This window comes from Asterias amurensis, chromosome 12, assembly GCF_032118995.1.
Source record: "Asterias amurensis chromosome 12, ASM3211899v1".
Lineage (NCBI taxonomy): Eukaryota > Metazoa > Echinodermata > Asteroidea > Forcipulatida > Asteriidae > Asterias > Asterias amurensis.
The window spans coordinates 5,755,198-5,772,494 of record NC_092659.1 but is presented as its reverse complement, the minus strand read 5'-3'; positions in this window follow the sequence as shown (position 1 = coordinate 5,772,494).

Here is a 17,297-nt window from a genome sequence, read left to right as displayed (position 1 = left end):
CTCTCTAGCATTTTTAGTTCCAGAATTATTTAAGAGCATAGCTGACAGTTTTTAAAAGTCCGGGCTTTCTTTTCAAGGAATATATATTTTTTTCCATTTATCACCACGCGCCGCGTAAATCATGCATTAAATTCCCCAAATTTAGGGGTGTGCGTCGGGTCCACTCGCTGACCTCTAGACTCGCTTTGAAAATCCCCACAACATTAAGTTTGATACGAGAGGAAAGCCCTTGATCATATCTATCGAATGGTGATAAACTTATGTAGATTGATCAAGTATTTGGGGTCGAATTGGCCAGTTGTAACTTGTGAGTTTTTCTGTGCACAAAAATCCCATAGGGAGGCTTGTTGAGTTAGCTTCGGAGCAAAGCCGCCTACATGTCATTTTCGCTATCAAGAAGTATGGAAGCCGCCCAAAAACTTTGAAATTCGGATGCAGGGACATGCAAGGATGACTCAGGTACAAACCGCGTCTCTCTAGCATTTTTAGTTCCAGAATTATTCAAGAGCATAGCTGACAGTTTTTAAAAGTCCGGGCTTTCTTTTCAAGGAATATATAATTTTTTCCATTTATCACCACGCGCCGTGTAAATCATGCATTAAATTCCCCGAATTTAGGGGTGTGTGTCGGGTCCACTCGCTGACCTCTAGACTCGCTTTGAAAATCCCCACAACATTAAGTTTGATACGAGAGGAAAGCCCTTGATCATATCTATCGAATGGTGCTAAACTTATGTAGATTGATCAAGTATTTGGGGTCGAATTGGCCAGTTGTAACTTGTGATTTGTTCTGTGCACAAAAATCTCATAGGGAGGCTTGTTGAGTTAGCTTCGGAGCAAAGCCGCCTAGATGTCATTTTCGCTATCAAGAAGTATGCAAGACGCCCAAAAACTTTGAAATTCTGATGCAGGGACATGCAAGGATGACTCAGGTACAAACCGCGTCTCTCTAGCATTTTTAGTTCCAGAATTATTCAAGAGCATAGCTGACAGTTTTTAAAAGTCCGGGCTTTCTTTTCAAGGAATATATATTTTTTTCCATTTATCACCACGCGCCGTGTAAATCATGCATTAAATTCCCCAAATTTAGGGGTGTGTGTCGGGTCCACTCGCTGACCTCTAACCTCGCTTTGAAAATCCCCACAGCATTAAGTTTAATACGAGAGGAAAGCCCTTGATCATATCTATCGAATGGTGCCAAACTTATTTAGATTGATTAAGTATTTCGGGTCGAATTGGCCAGTTGTAACTTGTGAGTTTTTCTGTGCACAAAAATCCCATAGGGAGGCTTGTTGAGTTAGCTTCGGAGCAAAGCCGCCTACATGTCATTTTCGCTATCAAGAAGTATGCAAGCCGCCCAAAAACTTTGAAATTCGGATGCAGGGACATGCAAGGATGACTCAGGTACAAACCGCGTCTCTCTAGCATTTTTAGTTCCAGAATTATTCAAGAGCATAGCTGACAGTTTATAAAAGTCCGGGCTTTCTTTTCAAGGAATATATAATTTTTTCCATTTATCACCACGCGCCGTGTAAATCATGCATTAAATTCCCCGAATTTAGGGGTGTGTGTCGGGTCCACTCGCTGACCTCTAGACTCGCTTTGAAAATCCCCACAACATTAAGTTTAATACGAGAGGAAAGCCCTTGATCATATCTATCGAATGGTGCTAAACCTATGTAGATTGATCAAGTATTTCTGGTCGAATTGGCCAGTTGTAACTTGTGATTTGTTCTGTGCACAAAAATCCCATAGGGAGGCTTGTTGAGTTAGCTTCGGAGCAAAGCCGCCTACATGTCATTTTCGCTATCAAGAAGTATGCAAGCCGCCCAAAAACTTTGAAATTCGGATGCAGGGACATGCAAGGATGACTCAGGTACAAACCGCGTCTCTCTAGCATTTTTAGTTCCAGAATTATTTAAGAGCATAGCTGACAGTTTTTAAAAGTCCGGGCTTTCTTTTCAAGGAATATATAATTTTTTCCATTTATCACCACGCGCCGTGTAAATCATGCATTAAATTCCCCGAATTTAGGGGTGTGTGTCGGGTCCACTCGCTGACCTCAAGACTCGCTTTGAAAATCCCCACAACATTAAGTTTGATACGAGAGGAAAGCCCTTGATCATATCTATATCGAATGGTGCTAAACTTATGTAGATTGATCAAGTATTTGGGGTCGAATTGGCCAGTTGTAACTTGTGATTTGTTCTGTGCACAAAAATCCCATAGGGAGGCTTGTTGAGTTAGCTTCGGAGCAAAGCCGCCTACATGTCATTTTCGCTATCAAGAAGTATGCAAGCCGCCCAAAAACTTTGAAATTCGGATGCAGGGACATGCAAGGATGACTCAGGTACAAACCGCGTCTCTCTAGCATTTTTAGTTCCAGAATTATTCAAGAGCATAGCTGACAGTTTTTAAAAGTCCGGGCTTTCTTTTCAAGGAATATATATTTTTTTCCATTTATCACCACGCGCCGTGTAAATCATGCATTAAATTCCCCAAATTTAGGGGTGTGTGTCGGGTCCACTCGCTGACCTCTAGCCTCGCTTTGAAAATCCCCACAGCATTAAGTTTAATACGAGAGGAAAGCCCTTGATCATATCTATCGAATGGTGCTAAACTTATTTAGATTGATCAAGTATTTCGGGTCGAATTGGCCAGTTGTAACTTGTGAGTTTTTCTGTGCACAAAAATCCCATAGGGAGGCTTGTTGAGTTAGCTTCGGAGCAAAGCCGCCTACATGTCATTTTCGCTATCAAGAAGTATGGAAGCCGCCCAAAAACTTTGAAATTCGGATGCAGGGACATGCAAGGATGACTCAGGTACAAACCGCGTCTCTCTAGCATTTTTAGTTCCAGAATTATTCAAGAGCATAGCTGACAGTTTTTAAAAGTCCGGGCTTTCTTTTCAAGGAATATATATTTTTTTTCCATTTATCACCACGCGCCGTGTAAATCATGCATTAAATTCCCCGAATTTAGGGGTATGTGTCGGGTCCACTCGCTGACCTCTAGACTCGCTTTGAAAATCCCCACTACATTAAGTTTGATACGAGAGGAAAGCCCTTGATCATATCTATCGAATGGTGATAAACTTATGTAGATTGATTAAGTATTTCTGGTCGAATTGGCCAGTTGTAACTTGTGATTTGTTCTGTGCACAAAAATCCCATAGGGAGGCTTGTTGAGTTAGCTTCGGAGCAAAGCCGCCTACATGTCATTTTCGCTATCAAGAAGTATGCAAGCCGCCCAAAAACTTTGAAATTCGGATGCAGGGACATGCAAGGATGACTCAGGTACAAACCGCGTCTCTCTAGCATTTTTAGTTCCAGAATTATTTAAGAGCATAGCTGACAGTTTTTAAAAGTCCGGGCTTTCTTTTCAAGGAATATATATTTTTTTCCATTTATCACCACGCGCCGTGTAAATCATGCATTAAATTCCCCGAATTTAGGGGTGTGTGTCGGGTCCACTCGCTGACCTCTAACCTCGCTTTGAAAATCCCCACAGCATTAAGTTTAATACGAGAGGAAAGCCCTTGATCATATCTATCGAATGGTGCTAAACTTATTTAGATTGATTAAGTATTTCGGGTCGAATTGGCCAGTTGTAACTTGTGAGTTTTTCTGTGCACAAAAATCCCATAGGGAGGCTTGTTGAGTTAGCTTCTGAGCAAAGCCGCCTACATGTCATTTTCGCTATCAAGAAGTATGCAAGCCGCCCAAAAACTTTGAAATTCGGATGCAGGGACATGCAAGGATGACTTAGGTACAAACCGCGTCTCTCTAGCATTTTTAGTTCCAGAATTATTCAAGAGCATAGCTGACAGTTTTTAAAAGTCCGGGCTTTCTTTTCAAGGAATATATAATTTTTTCCATTTATCACCACGCGCCGTGTAAATCATGCATTAAATTCCCCGAATTTAGGGGTGTGTGTCGGGTCCACTCGCTGACCTCTAGACTCGCTTTGAAAATCCCCACAACATTAAGTTTGATACGAGAGGAAAGCCCTTGATCATATCTATCGAATGGTGATAAACTTATGTAGATTGATCAAGTATTTGGGGTCGAATTGGCCAGTTGTAACTTGTGATTTGTTCTGTGCACAAAAATCCCATAGGGAGGCTTGTTGAGTTAGCTTCGGAGCAAAGCCGCCTACATGTCATTTTCGCTATCAAGAAGTATGCAAGCCGCCCAAAAACTTTGAAATTCGGATGCAGGGACATGCAAGGATGACTCAGGTACAAACCGCGTCTCTCTAGCATTTTTAGTTCCAGAATTATTCAAGAGCATAGCTGACAGTTTTTAAAAGTCCGGGCTTTCTTTTCAAGGAATATATATTTTTTTCCATTTATCACCACGCGCCGTGTAAATCATGCATTAAATTCCCCAAATTTAGGGGTGTGTGTCGGGTCCACTCGCTGACCTCTAGCCTCGCTTTGAAAATCCCCACAGCATTAAGTTTAATACGAGAGGAAAGCCCTTGATCATATCTATCGAATGGTGCTAAACTTATTTAGATTGATCAAGTATTTCGGGTCGAATTGGCCAGTTGTAACTTGTGAGTTTTTCTGTGCACAAAAATCCCATAGGGAGGCTTGTTGAGTTAGCTTCGGAGCAAAGCCGCCTACATGTCATTTTCGCTATCAAGAAGTATGGAAGCCGCCCAAAAACTTTGAAATTCGGATGCAGGGACATGCAAGGATGACTCAGGTACAAACCGCGTCTCTCTAGCATTTTTAGTTCCAGAATTATTCAAGAGCATAGCTGACAGTTTTTAAAAGTCCGGGCTTTCTTTTCAAGGAATATATATTTTTTTTCCATTTATCACCACGCGCCGTGTAAATCATGCATTAAATTCCCCGAATTTAGGGGTGTGTGTCGGGTCCACTCGCTGACCTCTAACCTCGCTTTGAAAATCCCCACAACATTAAGTTTGATACGAGAGGAAAGCCCTTGATCATATCTATCGAATGGTGCTAAACTTATGTAGATTGATTAAGTATTTCGGGTCGAATTGGCCAGTTGTAACTTGTGAGTTTTTCTGTGCACAAAAATCCCATAGGGAGGCTTGTTGAGTTAGCTTCGGAGCAAAGCCGCCTACATGTCATTTTCGCTATCAAGAAGTATGCAAGCCGCCCAAAAACTTTGAAATTCGGATGCAGGGACATGCAAGGATGACTTAGGTACAAACCGCGTCTCTCTAGCATTTTTAGTTCCAGAATTATTCAAGAGCATAGCTGACAGTTTTTAAAAGTCCGGGCTTTCTTTTCAAGGAATATATAATTTTTTCCATTTATCACCACGCGCCGTGTAAATCATGCATTAAATTCCCCGAATTTAGGGGTGTGTGTCGGGTCCACTCGCTGACCTCTAGACTCGCTTTGAAAATCCCCACAACATTAAGTTTGATACGAGAGGAAAGCCCTTGATCATATCTATCGAATGGTGATAAACTTATGTAGATTGATCAAGTATTTGGGGTCGAATTGGCCAGTTGTAACTTGTGATTTGTTCTGTGCACAAAAATCCCATAGGGAGGCTTGTTGAGTTAGCTTCGGAGCAAAGCCGCCTACATGTCATTTTCGCTATCAAGAAGTATGCAAGCCGCCCAAAAACTTTGAAATTCGGATGCAGGGACATGCAAGGATGACTCAGGTACAAACCGCGTCTCTCTAGCATTTTTAGTTCCAGAATTATTCAAGAGCATAGCTGACAGTTTTTAAAAGTCCGGGCTTTCTTTTCAAGGAATATATATTTTTTTCCATTTATCACCACGCGCCGTGTAAATCATGCATTAAATTCCCCAAATTTAGGGGTGTGTGTCGGGTCCACTCGCTGACCTCTAGCCTCGCTTTGAAAATCCCCACAGCATTAAGTTTAATACGAGAGGAAAGCCCTTGATCATATCTATATATAAGGAATATATATTTTTTTTCCATTTATCACCACGCGCCGTGTAAATCATGCATTAAATTCCCCAAATTTAGGGGTGTGTGTCGGGTCCACTCGCTGACCTCTAGCCTCGCTTTGAAAATCCCCACAGCATTAAGTTTAATACGAGAGGAAAGCCCTTGATCATATCTATCGAATGGTGCTAAACTTATTTAGATTGATCAAGTATTTCGGGTCGAATTGGCCAGTTGTAACTTGTGAGTTTTTCTGTGCACAAAAATCCCATAGGGAGGCTTGTTGAGTTAGCTTCGGAGCAAAGCCGCCTACATGTCATTTTCGCTATCAAGAAGTATGGAAGCCGCCCAAAAACTTTGAAATTCGGATGCAGGGACATGCAAGGATGACTCAGGTACAAACCGCGTCTCTCTAGCATTTTTAGTTCCAGAATTATTCAAGAGCATAGCTGACAGTTTTTAAAAGTCCGGGCTTTCTTTTCAAGGAATATATATTTTTTTTTCCATTTATCACCACGCGCCGTGTAAATCATGCATTAAATTCCCCGAATTTAGGGGTATGTGTCGGGTCCACTCGCTGACCTCTAGACTCGCTTTGAAAATCCCCACTACATTAAGTTTGATACGAGAGGAAAGCCCTTGATCATATCTATCGAATGGTGATAAACTTATGTAGATTGATTAAGTATTTCTGGTCGAATTGGCCAGTTGTAACTTGTGATTTGTTCTGTGCACAAAAATCCCATAGGGAGGCTTGTTGAGTTAGCTTCGGAGCAAAGCCGCCTACATGTCATTTTCGCTATCAAGAAGTATGCAAGCCGCCCAAAAACTTTGAAATTCGGATGCAGGGACATGCAAGGATGACTCAGGTACAAACCGCGTCTCTCTAGCATTTTTAGTTCCAGAATTATTTAAGAGCATAGCTGACAGTTTTTAAAAGTCCGGGCTTTCTTTTCAAGGAATATATATTTTTTTCCATTTATCACCACGCGCCGTGTAAATCATGCATTAAATTCCCCGAATTTAGGGGTGTGTGTCGGGTCCACTCGCTGACCTCTAACCTCGCTTTGAAAATCCCCACAGCATTAAGTTTAATACGAGAGGAAAGCCCTTGATCATATCTATCGAATGGTGCTAAACTTATTTAGATTGATTAAGTATTTCGGGTCGAATTGGCCAGTTGTAACTTGTGAGTTTTTCTGTGCACAAAAATCCCATAGGGAGGCTTGTTGAGTTAGCTTCGGAGCAAAGCCGCCTACATGTCATTTTCGCTATCAAGAAGTATGCAAGCCGCCCAAAAACTTTGAAATTCGGATGCAGGGACATGCAAGGATGACTTAGGTACAAACCGCGTCTCTCTAGCATTTTTAGTTCCAGAATTATTCAAGAGCATAGCTGACAGTTTTTAAAAGTCCGGGCTTTCTTTTCAAGGAATATATAATTTTTTCCATTTATCACCACGCGCCGTGTAAATCATGCATTAAATTCCCCGAATTTAGGGGTGTGTGTCGGGTCCACTCGCTGACCTCTAGACTCGCTTTGAAAATCCCCACAACATTAAGTTTGATACGAGAGGAAAGCCCTTGATCATATCTATCGAATGGTGATAAACTTATGTAGATTGATCAAGTATTTGGGGTCGAATTGGCCAGTTGTAACTTGTGATTTGTTCTGTGCACAAAAATCCCATAGGGAGGCTTGTTGAGTTAGCTTCGGAGCAAAGCCGCCTACATGTCATTTTCGCTATCAAGAAGTATGCAAGCCGCCCAAAAACTTTGAAATTCGGATGCAGGGACATGCAAGGATGACTCAGGTACAAACCGCGTCTCTCTAGCATTTTTAGTTCCAGAATTATTCAAGAGCATAGCTGACAGTTTTTAAAAGTCCGGGCTTTCTTTTCAAGGAATATATATTTTTTTCCATTTATCACCACGCGCCGTGTAAATCATGCATTAAATTCCCCAAATTTAGGGGTGTGTGTCGGGTCCACTCGCTGACCTCTAGCCTCGCTTTGAAAATCCCCACAGCATTAAGTTTAATACGAGAGGAAAGCCCTTGATCATATCTATCGAATGGTGCTAAACTTATTTAGATTGATCAAGTATTTCGGGTCGAATTGGCCAGTTGTAACTTGTGAGTTTTTCTGTGCACAAAAATCCCATAGGGAGGCTTGTTGAGTTAGCTTCGGAGCAAAGCCGCCTACATGTCATTTTCGCTATCAAGAAGTATGGAAGCCGCCCAAAAACTTTGAAATTCGGATGCAGGGACATGCAAGGATGACTCAGGTACAAACCGCGTCTCTCTAGCATTTTTAGTTCCAGAATTATTCAAGAGCATAGCTGACAGTTTTTAAAAGTCCGGGCTTTCTTTTCAAGGAATATATATTTTTTTTCCATTTATCACCACGCGCCGTGTAAATCATGCATTAAATTCCCCGAATTTAGGGGTGTGTGTCGGGTCCACTCGCTGACCTCTAACCTCGCTTTGAAAATCCCCACAGCATTAAGTTTAATACGAGAGGAAAGCCCTTGATCATATCTATCGAATGGTGCTAAACTTATTTAGATTGATTAAGTATTTCGGGTCGAATTGGCCAGTTGTAACTTGTGAGTTTTTCTGTGCACAAAAATCCCATAGGGAGGCTTGTTGAGTTAGCTTCGGAGCAAAGCCGCCTACATGTCATTTTCGCTATCAAGAAGTATGCAAGCCGCCCAAAAACTTTGAAATTCGGATGCAGGGACATGCAAGGATGACTTAGGTACAAACCGCGTCTCTCTAGCATTTTTAGTTCCAGAATTATTCAAGAGCATAGCTGACAGTTTTTAAAAGTCCGGGCTTTCTTTTCAAGGAATATATAATTTTTTCCATTTATCACCACGCGCCGTGTAAATCATGCATTAAATTCCCCGAATTTAGGGGTGTGTGTCGGGTCCACTCGCTGACCTCTAGACTCGCTTTGAAAATCCCCACAACATTAAGTTTGATACGAGAGGAAAGCCCTTGATCATATCTATCGAATGGTGATAAACTTATGTAGATTGATCAAGTATTTGGGGTCGAATTGGCCAGTTGTAACTTGTGATTTGTTCTGTGCACAAAAATCCCATAGGGAGGCTTGTTGAGTTAGCTTCGGAGCAAAGCCGCCTACATGTCATTTTCGCTATCAAGAAGTATGCAAGCCGCCCAAAAACTTTGAAATTCGGATGCAGGGACATGCAAGGATGACTCAGGTACAAACCGCGTCTCTCTAGCATTTTTAGTTCCAGAATTATTCAAGAGCATAGCTGACAGTTTTTAAAAGTCCGGGCTTTCTTTTCAAGGAATATATATTTTTTTCCATTTATCACCACGCGCCGTGTAAATCATGCATTAAATTCCCCAAATTTAGGGGTGTGTGTCGGGTCCACTCGCTGACCTCTAGCCTCGCTTTGAAAATCCCCACAGCATTAAGTTTAATACGAGAGGAAAGCCCTTGATCATATCTATCGAATGGTGCTAAACTTATTTAGATTGATCAAGTATTTCGGGTCGAATTGGCCAGTTGTAACTTGTGAGTTTTTCTGTGCACAAAAATCCCATAGGGAGGCTTGTTGAGTTAGCTTCGGAGCAAAGCCGCCTACATGTCATTTTCGCTATCAAGAAGTATGGAAGCCGCCCAAAAACTTTGAAATTCGGATGCAGGGACATGCAAGGATGACTCAGGTACAAACCGCGTCTCTCTAGCATTTTTAGTTCCAGAATTATTCAAGAGCATAGCTGACAGTTTTTAAAAGTCCGGGCTTTCTTTTCAAGGAATATATATTTTTTTTCCATTTATCACTACGCGCCGTGTAAATCATGCATTAAATTCCCCGAATTTAGGGGTATGTGTCGGGTCCACTCGCTGACCTCTAGACTCGCTTTGAAAATCCCCACTACATTAAGTTTGATACGAGAGGAAAGCCCTTGATCATATCTATCGAATGGTGATAAACTTATGTAGATTGATTAAGTATTTCTGGTCGAATTGGCCAGTTGTAACTTGTGATTTGTTCTGTGCACAAAAATCCCATAGGGAGGCTTGTTGAGTTAGCTTCGGAGCAAAGCCGCCTACATGTCATTTTCGCTATCAAGAAGTATGCAAGCCGCCCAAAAACTTTGAAATTCGGATGCAGGGACATGCAAGGATGACTCAGGTACAAACCGCGTCTCTCTAGCATTTTTAGTTCCAGAATTATTTAAGAGCATAGCTGACAGTTTTTAAAAGTCCGGGCTTTCTTTTCAAGGAATATATATTTTTTTCCATTTATCACCACGCGCCGTGTAAATCATGCATTAAATTCCCCGAATTTAGGGGTGTGTGTCGGGTCCACTCGCTGACCTCTAGCCTCGCTTTGAAAATCCCCACAGCATTAAGTTTAATACGAGAGGAAAGCCCTTGATCATATCTATCGAATGGTGCTAAACTTATTTAGATTGATCAAGTATTTCGGGTCGAATTGGCCAGTTGTAACTTGTGAGTTTTTCTGTGCACAAAAATCCCATAGGGAGGCTTGTTGAGTTAGCTTCGGAGCAAAGCCGCCTACATGTCATTTTCGCTATCAAGAAGTATGGAAGCCGCCCAAAAACTTTGAAATTCGGATGCAAGGACATGCAAGGATGACTCAGGTACAAACCGCGTCTCTCTAGCATTTTTAGTTCCAGAATTATTCAAGAGCATAGCTGACAGTTTTTAAAAGTCCGGGCTTTCTTTTCAAGGAATATATATTTTTTTCCATTTATCACCACACGCCGTGTAAATCATGCATTAAATTCCCCGAATTTAGGGGTATGTGTCGGGTCCACTCGCTGACCTCTAGACTCGCTTTGAAAATCCCCACAACATTAAGTTTGATACGAGAGGAAAGCCCTTGATCATATCTATCGAATGGTGATAAACTTATGTAGATTGATCAAGTATTTCGGGTCGAATTGGCCAGTTGTAACTTGTGAGTTTTTCTGTGCACAAAAATCCCATAGGGAGGCTTGTTGAGTTAGCTTCGGAGCAAAGCCGCCTACATGTCATTTTCGCTATCAAGAAGTATGGAAGCCGCCCAAAAACTTTGAAATTCGGATGCAAGGACATGCAAGGATGACTCAGGTACAAACCGCGTCTCTCTAGCATTTTTAGTTCCAGAATTATTCAAGAGCATAGCTGACAGTTTTTAAAAGTCCGGGCTTTCTTTTCAAGGAATATATATTTTTTTTCCATTTATCACCACGCGCCGTGTAAATCATGCATTAAATTCCCCGAATTTAGGGGTATGTGTCGGGTCCACTCGCTGACCTCTAGACTCGCTTTGAAAATCCCCACAACATTAAGTTTGATACGAGAGGAAAGCCCATGATCATATCTATCGAATGGTGATAAACTTATGTAGATTGATCAAGTATTTCTGGTCGAATTGGCCAGTTGTAACTTGCGATTTTTTCTGTGCACAAAAATCCCATAGGGAGGCTTGTTGAGTTAGCTTCGGAGCAAAGCCGCCTACATGTCATTTTCGCTATCAAGAAGTATGCAAGCCGCCCAAAAACTTTGAAATTCGGATGCAGGGACATGCAAGGATGACTCAGGTACAAACCGCGTCTCTCTAGCATTTTTAGTTCCAGAATTATTTAAGAGCATAGCTGACAGTTTTTAAAAGTTCGGGCTTTCTTTTCAAGGAATATATATTTTTTTTCCATTTATCACCACGCGCCGTGTAAATCATGCATTAAATTCCCCGAATTTAGGGGTATGTGTCGGGTCCACTCGCTGACCTCTAGACTCGCTTTGAAAATCCCCACAACATTAAGTTTGATACGAGAGGAAAGCCCTTGATCATATCTATCGAATGATGATAAACTTATGTAGATTGATCAAGTATTTCGGGTCGAATTGGCCAGTTGTAACTTGTGAGTTTTTCTGTGCACAAAAATCCCATAGGGAGGCTTGTTGAGTTAGCTTCGGAGCAAAGCCGCCTACATGTCATTTTCGCTATCAAGAAGTATGGAAGCCGCCCAAAAACTTTGAAATTCGGATGCAGGGACATGCAAGGATGACTCAGGTACAAACCGCGTCTCTCTAGCATTTTTAGTTCCAGAATTATTCAAGAGCATAGCTGACAGTTTTTAAAAGTCCGGGCTTTCTTTTCAAGGAATATATATTTTTTTTCCATTTATCACCACGCGCCGTGTAAATCATGCATTAAATTCCCCGAATTTAGGGGTATGTGTCGGGTCCACTCGCTGACCTCTAGACTCGCTTTGAAAATCCCCACAACATTAAGTTTGATACGAGAGGAAAGCCCTTGATCATATCTATCGAATGGTGATAAACTTATGTAGATTGATCAAGTATTTCTGGTCGAATTGGCCAGTTGTAACTTGTGATTTGTTCTGTGCACAAAAATCCCATAGGGAGGCTTGTTGAGTTAGCTTCGGAGCAAAGCCGCCTACATGTCATTTTCGCTATCAAGAAGTATGCAAGCCGCCCAAAAACTTTGAAATTCGAATGCAGGGACATGCAAGGATGACTCAGGTACAAACCGCGTCTCTCTAGCATTTTTAGTTCCAGAATTATTTAAGAGCATAGCTGACAGTTTTTAAAAGTTCGGGCTTTCTTTTCAAGGAATATATATTTTTTTTCCATTTATCACCACGCGCCGTGTAAATCATGCATTAAATTCCCCGAATTTAGGGGTATGTGTCGGGTCCACTCGCTGACCTCTAGACTCGCTTTGAAAATCCCCACAACATTAAGTTTGATACGAGAGGAAAGCCCTTGATCATATCTATCGAATGATGATAAACTTATGTAGATTGATCAAGTATTTCGGGTCGAATTGGCCAGTTGTAACTTGTGAGTTTTTCTGTGCACAAAAATCCCATAGGGAGGCTTGTTGAGTTAGCTTCGGAGCAAAGCCGCCTACATGTCATTTTCGCTATCAAGAAGTATGGAAGCCGCCCAAAAACTTTGAAATTCGGATGCAAGGACATGCAAGGATGACTCAGGTACAAACCGCGTCTCTCTAGCATTTTTAGTTCCAGAATTATTCAAGAGCATAGCTGACAGTTTTTAAAAGTCCGGGCTTTCTTTTCAAGGAATATATATTTTTTTTTCCATTTATCACCACGCGCCGTGTAAATCATGCATTAAATTCCCCGAATTTAGGGGTATGTGTCGGGTCCACTCGCTGACCTCTAGACTCGCTTTGAAAATCCCCACAACATTAAGTTTGATACGAGAGGAAAGCCCTTGATCATATCTATCGAATGGTGATAAACTTATGTAGATTGATCAAGTATTTGGGGTCGAATAGGCCAGTTGTAACTTGTGATTTGTTCTGTGCACAAAAATCCCATAGGGAGGCTTGTTGAGTTAGCTTCGGAGCAAAGCCGCCTACATGTCATTTTCGCTATCAAGAAGTATGCAAGCCGCCCAAAAACTTTGAAATTCGGATGCAGGGACATGCAAGGATGACTCAGGTACAAACCGCGTCTCTCTAGCATTTTTAGTTCCAGAATTATTTAAGAGCATAGCTGACAGTTTTTAAAAGTCCGGGCTTTCTTTTCAAGGAATATATATTTTTTTCCATTTATCACCACGCGCCGTGTAAATCATGCATTAAATTCCCCGAATTTAGGGGTGTGTGTCGGGTCCACTCGCTGACCTCTAGCCTCGCTTTGAAAATCCCCACAACATTAAGTTTGATACGAGAGGAAAGCCCTTGATCATATCTATCGAATGGTGCTAAACTTATGTAGATTGATCAAGTATTTGGGGTCGAATTGGCCAGTTGTAACTTGTGATTTGTTCTGTGCACAAAAATCTCATAGGGAGGCTTGTTGAGTTAGCTTCGGAGCAAAGCCGCCTAGATGTCATTTTCGCTATCAAGAAGTATGCAAGACGCCCAAAAACTTTGAAATTCTGATGCAGGGACATGCAAGGATGACTCAGGTACAAACCGCGTCTCTCTAGCATTTTTAGTTCCAGAATTATTCAAGAGCATAGCTGACAGTTTTTAAAAGTCCGGGCTTTCTTTTCAAGGAATATATATTTTTTTCCATTTATCACCACGCGCCGTGTAAATCATGCATTAAATTCCCCAAATTTAGGGGTGTGTGTCGGGTCCACTCGCTGACCTCTAACCTCGCTTTGAAAATCCCCACAGCATTAAGTTTAATACGAGAGGAAAGCCCTTGATCATATCTATCGAATGGTGCCAAACTTATTTAGATTGATTAAGTATTTCGGGTCGAATTGGCCAGTTGTAACTTGTGAGTTTTTCTGTGCACAAAAATCCCATAGGGAGGCTTGTTGAGTTAGCTTCGGAGCAAAGCCGCCTACATGTCATTTTCGCTATCAAGAAGTATGCAAGCCGCCCAAAAACTTTGAAATTCGGATGCAGGGACATGCAAGGATGACTCAGGTACAAACCGCGTCTCTCTAGCATTTTTAGTTCCAGAATTATTCAAGAGCATAGCTGACAGTTTATAAAAGTCCGGGCTTTCTTTTCAAGGAATATATAATTTTTTCCATTTATCACCACGCGCCGTGTAAATCATGCATTAAATTCCCCGAATTTAGGGGTGTGTGTCGGGTCCACTCGCTGACCTCAAGACTCGCTTTGAAAATCCCCACAACATTAAGTTTGATACGAGAGGAAAGCCCTTGATCATATCTATATCGAATGGTGCTAAACTTATGTAGATTGATCAAGTATTTGGGGTCGAATTGGCCAGTTGTAACTTGTGATTTGTTCTGTGCACAAAAATCTCATAGGGAGGCTTGTTGAGTTAGCTTCGGAGCAAAGCCGCCTAGATGTCATTTTCGCTATCAAGAAGTATGCAAGACGCCCAAAAACTTTGAAATTCTGATGCAGGGACATGCAAGGATGACTCAGGTACAAACCGCGTCTCTCTAGCATTTTTAGTTCCAGAATTATTCAAGAGCATAGCTGACAGTTTTTAAAAGTCCGGGCTTTCTTTTCAAGGAATATATATTTTTTTCCATTTATCACCACGCGCCGTGTAAATCATGCATTAAATTCCCCAAATTTAGGGGTGTGTGTCGGGTCCACTCGCTGACCTCTAACCTTGCTTTGAAAATCCCCACAGCATTAAGTTTAATACGAGAGGAAAGCCCTTGATCATATCTATCGAATGGTGCTAAACTTATTTAGATTGATTAAGTATTTCGGGTCGAATTGGCCAGTTGTAACTTGTGAGTTTTTCTGTGCACAAAAATCCCATAGGGAGGCTTGTTGAGTTAGCTTCGGAGCAAAGCCGCCTACATGTCATTTTCGCTATCAAGAAGTATGCAAGCCGCCCAAAAACTTTGAAATTCGGATGCAGGGACATGCAAGGATGACTTAGGTACAAACCGCGTCTCTCTAGCATTTTTAGTTCCAGAATTATTCAAGAGCATAGCTGACAGTTTTTAAAAGTCCGGGCTTTCTTTTCAAGGAATATATAATTTTTTCCATTTATCACCACGCGCCGTGTAAATCATGCATTAAATTCCCCGAATTTAGGGGTGTGTGTCGGGTCCACTCGCTGACCTCTAACCTTGCTTTGAAAATCCCCACAGCATTAAGTTTAATACGAGAGGAAAGCCCTTGATCATATCTATCGAATGGTGCTAAACTTATTTAGATTGATTAAGTATTTCGGGTCGAATTGGCCAGTTGTAACTTGTGAGTTTTTCTGTGCACAAAAATCCCATAGGGAGGCTTGTTGAGTTAGCTTCGGAGCAAAGCCGCCTACATGTCATTTTCGCTATCAAGAAGTATGCAAGCCGCCCAAAAACTTTGAAATTCGGATGCAGGGACATGCAAGGATGACTTAGGTACAAACCGCGTCTCTCTAGCATTTTTAGTTCCAGAATTATTCAAGAGCATAGCTGACAGTTTTTAAAAGTCCGGGCTTTCTTTTCAAGGAATATATAATTTTTTCCATTTATCACCACGCGCCGTGTAAATCATGCATTAAATTCCCCGAATTTAGGGGTGTGTGTCGGGTCCACTCGCTGACCTCTAGACTCGCTTTGAAAATCCCCACAACATTAAGTTTGATACGAGAGGAAAGCCCTTGATCATATCTATCGAATGGTGCTAAACCTATGTAGATTGATCAAGTATTTCTGGTCGAATTGGCCAGTTGTAACTTGTGATTTGTTCTGTGCACAAAAATCCCATAGGGAGGCTTGTTGAGTTAGCTTCGGAGCAAAGCCGCCTACATGTCATTTTCGCTATCAAGAAGTATGCAAGCCGCCCAAAAACTTTGAAATTCGGATGCAGGGACATGCAAGGATGACTCAGGTACAAACCGCGTCTCTCTAGCATTTTTAGTTCCAGAATTATTTAAGAGCATAGCTGACAGTTTTTAAAAGTCCGGGCTTTCTTTTCAAGGAATATATAATTTTTTCCATTTATCACCACGCGCCGTGTAAATCATGCATTAAATTCCCCGAATTTAGGGGTGTGTGTCGGGTCCACTCGCTGACCTCAAGACTCGCTTTGAAAATCCCCACAACATTAAGTTTGATACGAGAGGAAAGCCCTTGATCATATCTATATCGAATGGTGCTAAACTTATGTAGATTGATCAAGTATTTGGGGTCGAATTGGCCAGTTGTAACTTGTGATTTGTTCTGTGCACAAAAATCTCATAGGGAGGCTTGTTGAGTTAGCTTCGGAGCAAAGCCGCCTAGATGTCATTTTCGCTATCAAGAAGTATGCAAGACGCCCAAAAACTTTGAAATTCTGATGCAGGGACATGCAAGGATGACTCAGGTACAAACCGCGTCTCTCTAGCATTTTTAGTTCCAGAATTATTCAAGAGCATAGCTGACAGTTTTTAAAAGTCCGGGCTTTCTTTTCAAGGAATATATATTTTTTTCCATTTATCACCACGCGCCGTGTAAATCATGCATTAAATTCCCCAAATTTAGGGGTGTGTGTCGGGTCCACTCGCTGACCTCTAACCTTGCTTTGAAAATCCCCACAGCATTAAGTTTAATACGAGAGGAAAGCCCTTGATCATATCTATCGAATGGTGCTAAACTTATTTAGATTGATTAAGTATTTCGGGTCGAATTGGCCAGTTGTAACTTGTGAGTTTTTCTGTGCACAAAAATCCCATAGGGAGGCTTGTTGAGTTAGCTTCGGAGCAAAGCCGCCTACATGTCATTTTCGCTATCAAGAAGTATGCAAGCCGCCCAAAAACTTTGAAATTCGGATGCAGGGACATGCAAGGATGACTTAGGTACAAACCGCGTCTCTCTAGCATTTTTAGTTCCAGAATTATTCAAGAGCATAGCTGACAGTTTTTAAAAGTCCGGGCTTTCTTTTCAAGGAATATATAATTTTTTCCATTTATCACCACGCGCCG